This window comes from Lygodium microphyllum, chromosome 5, assembly GCF_053477565.2.
Source record: "Lygodium microphyllum isolate KBCC chromosome 5, Lygodium_microphyllum_v1.1.10, whole genome shotgun sequence".
Taxonomy (NCBI): domain Eukaryota; kingdom Viridiplantae; phylum Streptophyta; class Polypodiopsida; order Schizaeales; family Lygodiaceae; genus Lygodium; species Lygodium microphyllum.
Genome location: NC_141139.1, coordinates 69,581,524 through 69,595,528, shown reverse-complemented (window position 1 = coordinate 69,595,528; position 14,005 = coordinate 69,581,524).

Genomic DNA, 14,005 nt, shown 5'->3' with positions numbered 1-14,005 from the left:
AATACAAAGTATTCAGATTTGTAATAAACAGGGCAACACTTGCTCTCTTGAGATTGATGCTCATATGATAGGTATTTGGATGTATATTGATGCTGGATGCTTTAGGAATCATGTGGCATTGTCTTGAGGCCATCTTGAGCTAAACTTCGCAAGGATTTGGCACATTTTACAGACATGGTTGTTAGAATAACAAGGCTGAATGACATTTTGACTATGTATGCATTATGTCTTGCTTCTAGACTTGGTCTCAAGCATTATAAACCATGTATTCATGCTTATGGTTGATGTTACATGCTTGGATTTGATTCTGGAATGCATTTGAGAAGTGATTAAAGCTCATTTTTGGATCATCTTTACCTACATGTCTATTGTTGTACATTTAGGATAGTTTTTTGCATATTTAGGATATCACACCTCAATGTCAGGAAATTTGATATGTTTCTATGCAAGAACATTATGGTGATGTTTTGAGTAGCTTTGCATGATCTTTAGATCTCAATCTCAGTCAGCCTAAGAGGTTATTTTAGTTCTGAATTTTTAGGACAGATTTTTCCTGAATGTCAGGACTGTACTCCTGAATTGCAGAACAACCACTTGTATTGATAGGAATTTTAGGAATGCACTTTGTTTTTGTCAAGAAATTTGTATGTTTATTGTCATTGAATGCTTTTGAGGCATTTTGGGCAATGAACTGATGTATGTTCTTGTTGCTACATACTTGGGGATATTCGTAACATACTACTGAGTGGATTTTGGAGCTTTCATTGCTTGGCATTAGCTGTCATTTACCATCATACAATTATTTGGTTGTGAATCATGGCTAGCAGCAATGACAATCATCTTATGCATATCAAGAAGCTTAAAGGAGCACACAACTTTGCAGTTTGGCAAAAGCAGTGCTATAATATCTTGTTGTAGAAGAAGCAAGCAAAGCCGAATAAAGTAAAAGGAATAAAACCAGCTAATGTAGTGCAGGACGACTGGGATGAGTTGAATGAGCTTGTATGCTCAACCATTGAGCTATCGATTTCTGATGCCTTACTGTTCAACATTGAAGGGTTGGATTCTGCTTATGACATTTGGAAGCGACTTGAAGAATTGTATGCCCAGAAGAGTGCCGCAAGCAAAGTCTATTGGTTGAAGAAACTCATGGATTTGCATATGAAAGAGGGTACTGCAATGTCTACTCACCTTAGTGAGTTTAACTCCATTTTCAGCAAGCTTTCTACTTTAAAGTTCAATATTGATGATGAGCTCAAAGCTACGTTCTTGCTTTGCACTCTGCCAGAGAGAGCTGGGATACCTTCAGGACTGCTATGAGCAATTCTAATGCTATGCTTTTGTATGCTGATGTAGAGAGTGCTCTACTCACGAAAGAAATGAATCGGTAGAACAATGCATCTAGTAAGTCTTCCAGTGCTTTGCTTACTAGAGGTAAATTACAGCAAAAATGCAAATCTAATAGTAAGGGACGCAATAAATCACGTAATAAGGTTGTTGAATGCCATCACTATGGCAAGAAGGGTCACTTCAAACATGATTGCTATAAATGGAAGAAAGAGAAAGGGAAGGGCAAGAAGACGAATGGCAATAAGGAAGAGAAGAAAGAGAGTTAGCCTGCTAAGAAGAGTAGTGTAAAGATTGAAGAGGTGAATGTAGTTAGCCATGAGAAAGGGAAGGGCAAGAAGACGAATGATAGCAAGGAAGAGAAGAAAGAGAGTCAGCCTACTAAGAAGAGGAGTGTAAAGATTGAAGAGGTAAATGTAGTTAGCCATGAGAGGGACAATGGGAATGATGTACTCTTTGTCTCTTCATGTTTTAGTGTAGATGCTTTGATAACTGATACAGATGATGATATGCACACTTGGATTTTGGATTCAGGTGCCTCTTTTCATGTCACCCCTCAATGTGAGTGATTTGCAGACTATACAGGAGGTCGACATGGTATTGTCCATCTTGGGGACAATTATGCATGTGACATTGCAGGCATTGGTAGTGTGCAACTGCAATTTTAGCATGGATCTGTCTTCACTCTTCAGAATGTAAGGCATGTAGTGCAGTTCAAGATGAGCTTGATTAGTATTGGATAGCTAGATGACGATGGATTTCATACCACCTTTGGTGATGGGAATTAGAAGATCTACAAAGGAACTAGGGTTATTGCCAGAGGCTCAAAGAGCGATACTCTGTATCCTCTCCATGTATCTAGCGTGTGTGACCATGTTGTTGCCGTGATCGAGCAACCAAGTGTTTCCTTGTGGCATGGCAGGTTGGGACACATGAGTCAAATAGGAATGAAAGTACTTTCTTGTTTGGGTTACTTGCCTTATCATTGTTATGCTGATTTTGAGCATTGTGATCATTGTGTTTATGGTAAGTATGCGCAGACATCTCATAAAAAGTCTCTTTCATTGAAATCTTTGCCTCTAGAGTCAGTACATTCCGATGTATGTTAGATGCTAGGATTATCTCTAAGAGGAAAGAAATACTTTGTCACATTTGTTGATGATGCTACTCCGAAGGTATGGGTTTACCCTATTCGTAGAGCAAGGATGAAGTGCTTGACAAGTTTAAAAAATTCTTGGCATTTGTTGAGAACCATACTGATAAGACACTTAAGTGTCTTCACTCTCTGACAACGATGGGGAGTATGTGTCCAAAGTCTTTTAGGCATTTTGTGAAAGCAAGGGGATAAAGAGGGCGCTCACTAGCCCTCATAATCCACCCCAAAACAGAGTTGCAGAGCATATGAATTAGACCATATAGGAAAAGGTCCGAATGATGCTATCTCATGCTGCATTACCCCATGGATTTTAAGTAGAGGTTGTTGTGATAGCCACTCATTTGATTAATAGGTCACAGAATAGGTCTTTGGGGGGGAGAGTCCCTCAAGAAGAGTGGTCGGGCAAGCCACCTTCTTATGCTCATTTGCGAGTGTTTGGCTGTGAGGCTTTTGTGCACATACGGAAAGAAGAACACAACAAACTAGAACCAAAGTCCTGTAAATGCATATTCCTACGATATGGTGATGAGGGTGAGATGGGGTATAGACTTTGGGATCCCAAGAAAACAAAGATAGTATGCAACAATGACGTTATCTTCTGTGAAGATTGCATGCATAAGCAACACGAGAAGATTGAGGAAGTTAAGAGGTTTGTTTTCAAGGAGGATGTACCTTTTAGACAGCCATTTGTGCCGAAAGGACAATAGGGTATATTGCTATAAATACTCCTAAAAATGCAAGAAATGGTGTTGGAAATGACTAGCAAGGTATTGCCCATGATACACCATAGGTTCAGCCTGAAAACATGCAGTTAGGATAGCCTGAATTGTCAGGATATCATGTTGGAATTTCAGGAGAGTAACCTGTACATGTAGAACTACAGCCCATATTTCAGAACAACAACTTGTAAATCTAGATTTGCAAGCCCAGCATCTAGTAAATGTAGAATCTTCACTACGTAGGTTAACCCGACCTTCAAGGCTACCAAATAGATTTATTCCTCGTCTACATTATGCTACAGATTATGTCATGTTGACAGATTGTGGTGAACCGTCGCTATGGTTGCTACACGTCATGACATTGCCTTTACAGTGGGAGTGGTTAGCAGGTACATGTGGTAAACCGTAGCAAGAAGCATTGGAAAGCCTAAAAGGTATTATGAGATACCTCAAGGGCACAAAGGATTTGTGCATCTACTTTGTTAAGCAGAAGACATCTATCATTGGCTTTACGGATGCAGACTATGCTCAGACTGTAGGAAGTCCACTACAGGATATGTGTTTACCTTCACATGGAGATCTGTCTCTTGGATATCCAGGTTGTAGAAGTGTGTTGCATTGTCTACTATAGAGGCAAAGTATGTGGCTGCCACCATTGAGGCATGCAAAGAGGCCTTATGGTTGTCATGTTTGGTTTCTGAGCTTGGGATTACTGAGGTTTCTGTCCTCGACTGTGATAGTCAGAGTGCTATCATGTTAGCATAGAACTCTATCTTTCATGCAAAAACAAAACACATGCAGGTGAAGTATCATTTCATCAGAGAGGTACTTGACAGAAAGAGCATTGAGCTAGTCAAGGTGCACATTGATGATAACCCTGCAGACCTTCTCATGATGGATCTTCCAGCAGAGAGGTTTGCCTATTTCTGGTGGCAGATGATGGGTATTGGATAGATATAGTCTTTTCAGCTTTGTACATACTTAGACTTAGCTGATTCTTTTCCTCTACCTTTAGGCACATTGCCTTTAGGGGGGAGGCTGTTGTTGTGATAAAGTGCACGTGTCCGCATGTAAGGGTCAGGTTGTACATAGTACATATACCTATCTAAAATAATTATTGAGGTATACTCTTCAGTACAAAAAATTGTGTGTCTCTATATCTTCTCTCTCTCAACCTACATCTCTACACATAAGCTTTATTGCAACTAACTCAACATGTGGCCCTACCATGGGGAAAGTAACTTGTAGACACATAATGAATATCCCATTGGCTTCATACCAAAAATTTTCAATGTAATTTTGATGTGTCATGTGTGTGGGGATTGAACCCCTAGCCTACGAGATATATACCTATCACTAGGTTACAAGCCAATGTTGTGTTGACATATGAAGAACATAACTTAATAAATCATATTTCATGATTTTTCTTTAATTTATTTGAACCAAACCACCATGATTTTTCTTAAAACCTCTTTTTTCCTCATCATGAGATTTAGGACCCTTCAAATTGAAGGGAGTGAGCCCTGAAGTGGAAGCATGGAGCAGAAGTAAGAGCTATGGTGGAAGGAGCAAGAGCAAGAGAGAGAGAGAGAGAGAGACAAGATGTGGAAACTCCAATAGTCACAATGTGTAACCAACCTTCCCTTTATTCAAATGTCACTGAGAGAATAAATAATAAAGTAATAGTTATAGGCACTTGCTACCACCTATAGTGTACAAGTGTGTGGGTGACTAATACATGGTGCGGCAACAGTTAGTGTAACTAATACACGAGCAGCTAGGCACATGTGCCTTTACCCCCCCCAACAACATCCCACTTAAATGTGAATATGCTCCTAGTAATGAAAGAACAAGAAAAAAGTGACAAAGTACAAATATACATAAGTATAATAGGATGAGGAAAGACGTCATCTCATTCAACGCCCATCATCATCCTAAGGAAGGCAAACGCTCTGCTGAGAGACTTTTAGTAAGCAGATCTGCAGGATTTTGGTTAGTTGAGATCTTGACAAGCTCACTAAAATTTTCCTCAATGATTTCTCGAATAAAGTAGTAATGCACCTCAATGTGCTTGGTCTTCGTATGGAAGACCGGATTCTTGGCCAATTGAATAGCACTCATAGAATCCGAATGCAATGTAGGGACCACTTCAATAATGCCAAGGTGGCCTAACCCTGCAACATACCACCTCTATAGGAATCAAAGCCTCTTGGCCATAGACGAGGTGAAATGGAGTATAGCCTGTTCAAAGAGGAGAGAGAGAGATAGGGAAAACACCATATCCATGAGCCTTCAGGCTCTCAAGCTCATTCCTTCATTTCCACACACTAAACTGAAAAACACTCACTCAACAAGATAAAGTGACCTAGTGTAAATGTAGACTAGACGGACTAACTCTAGTTAGGTCACTAACTGACTACTAACCCGACTTATTTAATGTAGTCACATGTAGACAGCTGTACACACTAGTTGTCATAGATGTCGGTCATAGATGAAGACACACTGACGGTGAGATTGATTTCTAACACTCCCCCTCAAGCTCAAAAACAAAACTCAAATCATCTGCATCACTCCAAGTAGCTGTCTAAAGTGTATGAACTTATCTTTACCAAGTGATTTGGTAAAGATGTCTTCTACCTGGTCTTCAGTCTTCACATGCTCCAAGTCAATTTGATCTGCTAAAACCATTTCCTCGATGAAATGGTAGTGAACCTCAATGTGTTTTGATCTTGCATGATAAATAGGATTGCTTGCTAACATAACACTGCTCAAATTGTCACAGTACAGCTTGACTTTGCTGTCCAAGTGTACTCCCAAGTCATTCAGCAACTTCTGTAACCACTTAGCTTCACAGGCCGCTAAGGTCGCACCATGATACTCTGCTTCCATACTAGACAGTGCAACTGTAGGCTGTTTCTTACTCTGCCAACTGATCATGCTACTTCCCAATCCAAATGCATAGCCGCTGGTTGACCTCCTGTCATACGTGCAACCAGCCCAGTCAGCATTAGTGTACCCCATCAAGTCAAGGGGTTTCCCATATATATAAAACAGCCCATGATTTGTGGTACTCTTTACATATCTCAGAATTCTTCTGACTGCATCCAAGTGTGGTTTGCGAGGCTTCTGCATGAACTGATTGATCAGCCCCATAGCATAACTCAAGTCAGGTCTAGTGATTGTGAGATAGATCAAGCTGCCTACCATCTGTCTGTACATAGTGACATTCTCAATCTCTATCCCAACATCAATCTGCAGCTTGACATTCTGCTCCAAGGGCATATCCATAGGCTTGCAATCAGCCATACCATATTTCTGTAACATGTCATGAGCATACTGCTTCTGTAGCAGCCATATGCCTTGAGGTGTAGAGACAACCTCAATCCCCAAAAAATATTTCAGCTCTCCAAGGTCCTTGACCTTAAATTTAGCCTGTAAACATGTCTTTATTTCAGCAATCCCATTTTCATCATCTCCTGTAATGATTAAGTCATCAACATAGACAACTAGGAAAACATAGCCATTATCTGTCTTTTTCACAAACAGACTATGATCAGCATCTCCCAATCGGAAACCATGTTGCTGTAAATAACTGCTGATGTGAGCATTCCATGCTCTGGGTGCATGTTTTAGCCCATATAATGCCTTTTTCAACCGACATACATGTGCTGGAAATTCTGGATGTACATAGCCTTCAGGCTGTTCCATGTAAACCTCTTCCTGTAATTCTCCATTGAGAAATGCATTCTTTACATCCATCTGCCATAGTTTCCAGCCTCTAGCTGCTGCCAAAGCAATCACAGTTCTAACTGTAGCCATCTTTGCTACATGGCTGAAAGTCTCCTCATAATCAAGACCATACTGCTGCGCATACCCTCTTGCAACCAGCCTGGCCTTATATCTTTCCAATGATCCATCTGATTTACATTTTACCTTATACACCCACTTGCATCCAACAGGTGTTTTGCCCTCAGGCAACTGTACCAAATCCCATGTACCATTTTCAGCCAAAGCTGAATATTCCTCATCCATAGTAGCATGCCAATTCTCATCTGCAACTGCCTCATCAAACTTACTTGGTTCTCTAAAACCTGTTACTTTCATCATATAAGCATAATGACGGCGGGCTGAATATCCAGTGTAAGTATACCTATCAACAGGTCATCTGACCCTCTCTGATCTCCTGAGCTATGGCTCACTGTGAGCTTGCCTCTCATGAGGCAGCACATAACGGCTCTACCTAGCACCTGGAGTCATAACAGATGGAATCCCCAATTCACTGTCTAAGCTGTCACTGCTAGATGAATCATAACTTGCAGTGAGTGGACCTGTTACATCTTCAAAAACCTTTTCTTTTCCCTTATCTGTTCTCCCCCCTCGACCTTTGGAAGATGCTGCGAAATTTCACTACTAGAAGGCCCTTTTAATATAATCTCCATCACGTCTAGAGAGCTTTCTTCCTCCTCACATTAGAAGACTCCTCCTCTTTTGTAGATGACAAATCCTCGCTGGAACTCCATTCATCAACGGTGGTCTCTAACACAAGATCCTCCTGTCAGCCCTCCTTCATCATGTTGTAGATAGTGCTCTTCTAGTTTTTCTGTAGCCCCTTCTGTGGCCTTAGCTCTAAAGCCCCTGTCTCCCAATCTTGTCTCGCTTTCATTCCCATTAGCCATGGTTGCCCGAGAATGAGTGGATAGCTGTCCCCCTTCACTGGCATCACATACATGTCAAGCTTTAATTGCACTCCACACACCACACACATTTACCTTGAGTTTTTTTATAACTCTCAAACAATTTACTACTACATTATTAGCTATTTTGGCCCCAAATTCAGTAGTTTCATTTACCTCTAATCCCAAACAATGCATCAACTTTTCCGTCATGATACAAATCTCTGCACCTCCATCCACATATGTCTTTAATACACTCTACTCATTGATTTCGGCTTCCACTAGAGACACAATATCTTTCTTCTTTCTAGCCTGGATTGCATTCACGTGTCTATTCTTCATGGGTCTAATGCTTACCATCTTTGACCATTGTCGCTGCACTGTTGGAGATAGATGTAGTAATTGTGGCCATGAAATTTTTGGCCCTTGATCCCTCACATCAGTAAGCAAATCATAATCTCTAGTACCTTTACCCAGGGAAAAATCATCTGGCTCAATGCATCGGTGTGAGCGAGCCCTCCTCTTTTTACTGCTGCGTGTCTTTGCAACCTTTGAAGACTCTGCCTTCTCTTCCATATCTTCAACCTCCTCTGGTGGTGTAGGCTCCATCCTCTCAATTCTATGGGCTTTCTTCACTGGCATTGCTTCAACCTCTGCTAATTTGGCCTTCCCTTTAACATCACTCTCATCCAAACTGATCATCCTGACATTGTTATGCAAGCGGTGATCGAGAACAAGCCTCACTCACAACCCGATAATGAGATGTTAAGGAGTGCCGGTTAGGATAATTGACTTTGTTGAATGCACAACACAACTTGAAAAATTAAAATATTTGACAAAACACCACGAACCACACAAGATAATTCACAATGAAAGTATCAAAATTTCGACAACAAACCAAGTGAACTATATTTTCATACCTTACCAGCCTTGAGCCGAGGCTTGACACCACAAAGTCTAACTTCTTCCACTTCGACAATAGCACGTCCAAAAGTATCCTCTCGCATGCGACCCTTCTCTCTCATCTCTCACAAGTTGACAAGAAGATTCTAAGGGAAGGGCCCCTAACTCTCTCCTCTTCTCTTCTTTTATAGTTTTTTTACATTCTTACTCATGTTGGATATGCTTTTGCTTGCCCAAAAAGCCTTAGGCTTTTTATGCCTTTCAAACTTAAGGCAATTTTAATGCCTTAAACTTCATAACTTTGATGTTTAGGAGATCAAAAGCTTAGAAAACTTTATAGCCTTTAAGGCTTTTTACTTCTTGTGTTACGTTAACACCACCCTCTGCGGAAACAGACTGCTTTGTCATCCTCCCTGTTCATCTTCTGCTACTGTCTTTTGCTGCTGCAGGACTTCCAAATTAGCTTGTCTTGCCAGTTTTTATTGTAGTCGTCCACATCAGAAAGCTTCGATAAAGAAGCACATCCTTCGCAATCCTCCATAGTAACTAGCGGCAAAGACCAGAATTTCCAACAAAGATTGTCAGAGTTTGGCTCCTTCTCTTTGTCTTCTTCATTGCCATCTCCGCTTCCTTCGAATTCTTCATCGTCGTCCTTCATATGCAGATCTTTTGTTCCCTAGTCCATCATCTCTGTTGTCTTCTTGTCTTTGTATGTAGGTCACCTACTATAGATTCTTATTCGGCTTCTTCTCATCACCATCCTTCCTCGTCTTTGGCTTGTTGATCAACAGGTCTTCACAGTACATATACTTAGTTACTGCAACAGGTTTGTCTTCATCGAGCTTGCCTGTCTTAGTAGCATCTGCCTCCAGTTCCTCATGGCCTCTCTCCTCGTTGCAATAGTCTAGGATATCACCTTCCTCTGGCTTGTTCTACAAAAGCTCGACGAAGCCTCCACCCTTCATCCTTCGTTTAGGGTCCTCTTTTGTTTTTTCTTTGTACTTTTGCTGAAGGAGTAACATGTTCTTGACCTTAAGCATGTGTGTATCGCTCTTGACCATCTCTGCTTGATAGTCAAGAGGCTACAAATAGGGAGTCCCGGAGTTCTGTAGTTTCATGTAAGCCTTACGAGTGCCTTCTGTTTAACTTCAGCGATCGTCCTTTCCATATCTTTCAGTTGGACCCCCTTTATCCTTAAGGTTGCAGGATCTTTTTCTTTATCATCCTTTGTTTCAAACTTTGCTTCAGAATCATCATCTGTGTTACTAGATTGCTTTTCTTTCTTGGATTGTGCTTCTGCTCCATTGGACTTTTGAGTCCTCACTTTAAGAATCTTGGATAGAACAAGAAGTAGATTGGGCATATATCAAGCTCAACTACAAGATCTTTAACACCTTCCAACTTCATATTTCTTGTATATTCTTCTAGCATCCCTTGAGCATGTACCTATTTCTTCTCAATGTAATGTGTCCTAACATCAAAATATGCCCTTTGAAATGAACTTTGTGCCCAGTCATTCATGATTTGAAAAATATGCAAATTTCGATTGTGGTATGCAACCAATCAATCCATGCTACACACAAAATAATGTATGCATTGAAGAATTGTGCCTAGCCTATCTAGATGTGATCGTGCATCATGCAAAATGCAAACAAAATTTCTTGATTAATTTAAAATTCCTTATCCTTACCTCTCAACTCTCATAAAAAAGATATGATATACTCCGCTCCACCCATCTAAAATCTCACAATCACTCTAGAAAATGATGGTCCTCAAGATACTGACCAGATAAGAACAACCCATCTCACAATTGTTGGCGTCCTTTACGACCCTCGAACTCCCCCAACCACCTTACACTCTCAATCAGAGCTTCCTAGCTTTGTGATGAACATCCCAAATGGTGTGTGCAAGAATTGTGCGTGCTCAATGATAGGTGCTCTCTCATGTGCGCGTGCATCTAAAACTTACTGCATATAGCTGCAGCGGACCTCATGCCAGGCTAGTGCTCAACGATGGTGCAAAATGTGCATAATCCCAACCCATGGCATGGAAATAGTTGATAAGAACAGGAGACGACCCTCGAGTGTAGTGTATCAACAAGTGCAATGTGAAGTGCTCATGAATCCATTATCCCCGTGATGTGCAAAAGTCTCGACAAGAAAACATACCTAGCTCCTCAATGTTCAATAGCTATTGACAAACACAAGCTTCATCCTGTTAAAAAAAATACCAAGCTCGACCAAAGCTATCAAGTTTCACACTCAACAAATCAAACAAAATGACAAAAACAAATCCTATGCTAGTCAAACACAAGAAATCCAATTACAAAATAACAAAACAAAGTGTCACGCAAACAACTAAGCTAGCAAAAATCAAACTTAACTACAGTTTGACTAGGGCTTTTTAGTTTTCAGAAAAACACTTGACATACGTCACGATTCTCTGGCAGCTAGACATGCAAGGACTGCACCTCTGCAAGTGGTCGAGGATGTTGGAGAACTTGAACCGGCGATGGAGGCCTTGGATTCAGTGGAACAAGCCTCTCCCTAGGTAGTGTCACTTGTTGTCCCCTCCTTCTTGGTTAGAACCCATTTCCTGGCAAATGCCTGGGATGAGGGAAAAAGTACATACCATGGCCAGTCTCCCCACAATTATAGAAAACATACTCTCTTTCTTATCTCCTTGGACCTTGATTGCCTTCATTTGTGAGGGGAGGGGGTCATACTTCTTGCATTAAATTCAACGAAAGGATTTCAAGTTGATTAGTAATGCGGTGTAGGAGCTCTTGCTGTGGCATCTCTGGTTCGGGTGGGGCCTTCACTATTTCTCTAGGCCTTGGCATGGTTGGTAAAACCTGCATGGGCTCAACTCCCCTCTTCAACTGGGCTTGATACTTCAATTTCCTATCTTTCTTCCTAGCATAAGTGACAGATTCTTCATAGGATGTGGAAAAATTTCCTTTGACCTTCTCCCTAGTAGAGGGTGGAGTCCAACAAGAAAACAATCTTTCTTAAGGCAATCAGGCACTCTCTCTCCCTCGACTAAGGAGGCTGTCCATTTATCCCACAATTTTATAAACATGCCTTCATATTCTTGGTACTCCCCTGGTAAGGTTTGACGAAGATCTAGGAGTTGTCTCCAAATATCTTGAGGAGGCTTTGTATCTTGGTACTTGTGCACAAATGCGGTCTTGAGATCCTTCCAGTTACTACTTGTAACCTCTAGGAGAGCTTGATACTACACTCGAGCATCACCCTTTAGAACTAAAGAGAAGGCCCGTACTTTGGTTGCTTCATCATCCTGACCTGTGACTAGGAAGGCCATTTCTAAGTCATCCAGAAAGTCTAGAGCTTTCTCCCCTTTGTGCCCAAAAAATCTTAGAAAAGTCATGATAGGAAGATGTTGATCTAGCTCAATACAAAATAAAGATGAACACGTCTAGGCCCAAGTCATATCTTATTAAGGGCAGAATAAATGGATTCATAGATGCATTAATTTCAGCAAGACAATGAGGGCCCAATAAGCCCCTTATGATATTTTGGAACCTGAGCTTTGTGCTAACTATTATGTGCACGGTTTGCCTAGCAAGAGGAGGGATATGTTCGTACAAATCCCTATGGTTCATGGGATACACTTAGAGTAGAATGAATATGTGCACATTAAAGGAGATGTTATAATCCAAAATAGGGAATATTATAGGATTAGGAGACAACAAGATCTCTCTCAACCTCTCAGCTCCAAAATAGAAGACCAACCTTTGCTGAAAATGTATCTTTCTACTAATGCACACATCCACCCGAATGTTTTGAACCGATTGAAAGTTGTAGAAAGTAGGAGCAGTCATTTATGCATTAACTATAAATTTTCTCTACAAACTATCATGAAGCATGTTGTTAAAGCTCTGGCCTCTTAAATCCTACCATGCGAGAGATGCAAAGGATTTACTCACCAATGATTAGCCTAGCTTTGGTGTGACCATCATCAACCTTGTAAAGTTCATAGGATTTGATAGCTACCTTCTCAATTACTTTGAGTCTTCTTGCTAGCAGTAGTTGAAGTGCATCACCATATGTAGCCTCTCGCCAATATCACACACTATTGATGTGTAATTCTCCCTCCAAAAACTTGTTAATCCCCGAATTTGAAAGCGCCTTCACCACTTGAAGACAAGGTTCCGTAGGGAGTGTCTTTACGCTAGACACCAATCACTCAACACAATGCCTTGACCTAGAGACTTGATGAGAGCAAGATTTCTCTTGAAGCAAAGAAGGATGTGTGTAATTAACTTGCTTTACTTGCATACTACTATTTGTTGATAAAGATTCTTTTTCTCTTGTGCTTCTTTTGAAGACCATAGTGGTACTCTTGAGCAATGAATCCCTTGAATATGGTTTGATGAAGATTCTTCCTTAGTGATTCCTTGACAAATACTCATTGAAGAAGAGGACAACTCCTTAGATGTTTCTTCATTTATAGAAGTTGTAGAGTGTAGCTTGAGAAGTCCTCAATGGAGGCACAAAAAATGAGGGCTGAAAAGATGAATGGGTTGCCTCTTACCCACCCAGCCTCCAATCCTCACTAAGAGAACTAAACACTAGCACCACCTAGCCAAAGGGAGGATAGGCTAGGACATCCCTTTTCTCAAAGAGAATGGAAAGAACTAAGACACAACTTCATGAGAGAATATATGTACTAGACACCGTATTAGAGAGAGAGAGAGAGAGAGAGAGAGAGAGAGAGAGAGAGAGAGAGGAGGGGAAGAGGTAGAGGAAGCTTTCCATTATGTATTCATGGAATGAGAAGATGAGAAGAGAGAGAGACAAGAGGAGAAGATGTAGAGGAAGCTTGCCATTATGCTACATAATAAAAGAGACTCACTCATAGCTCACCTCGAGATGGGATCTCGAGGCCCGAGTACTAGTCTATGGGGAAAACTTGGAACAGTGATCCTATAGATTGCCAGGATGGCCTTCAAGCATGATGTTGGATGTAATCCAGAATTATGATAAATAAAGAACAAATGTTTGAGAAAAAGGAACTTGCTTGACATTGTTTTTGTGTCATTGCCTAAGTTATGTGAAGGAACCCGTGATGTTTAATTAAGGGAGCTGATTTTGCATGTCAAAACGTAATGTGTTAGGTAATTAGATAACTAAAGCAAATTGAGGAAAGTGCGATGGACGTGACTTAGGTCCGTCCTACGGAAG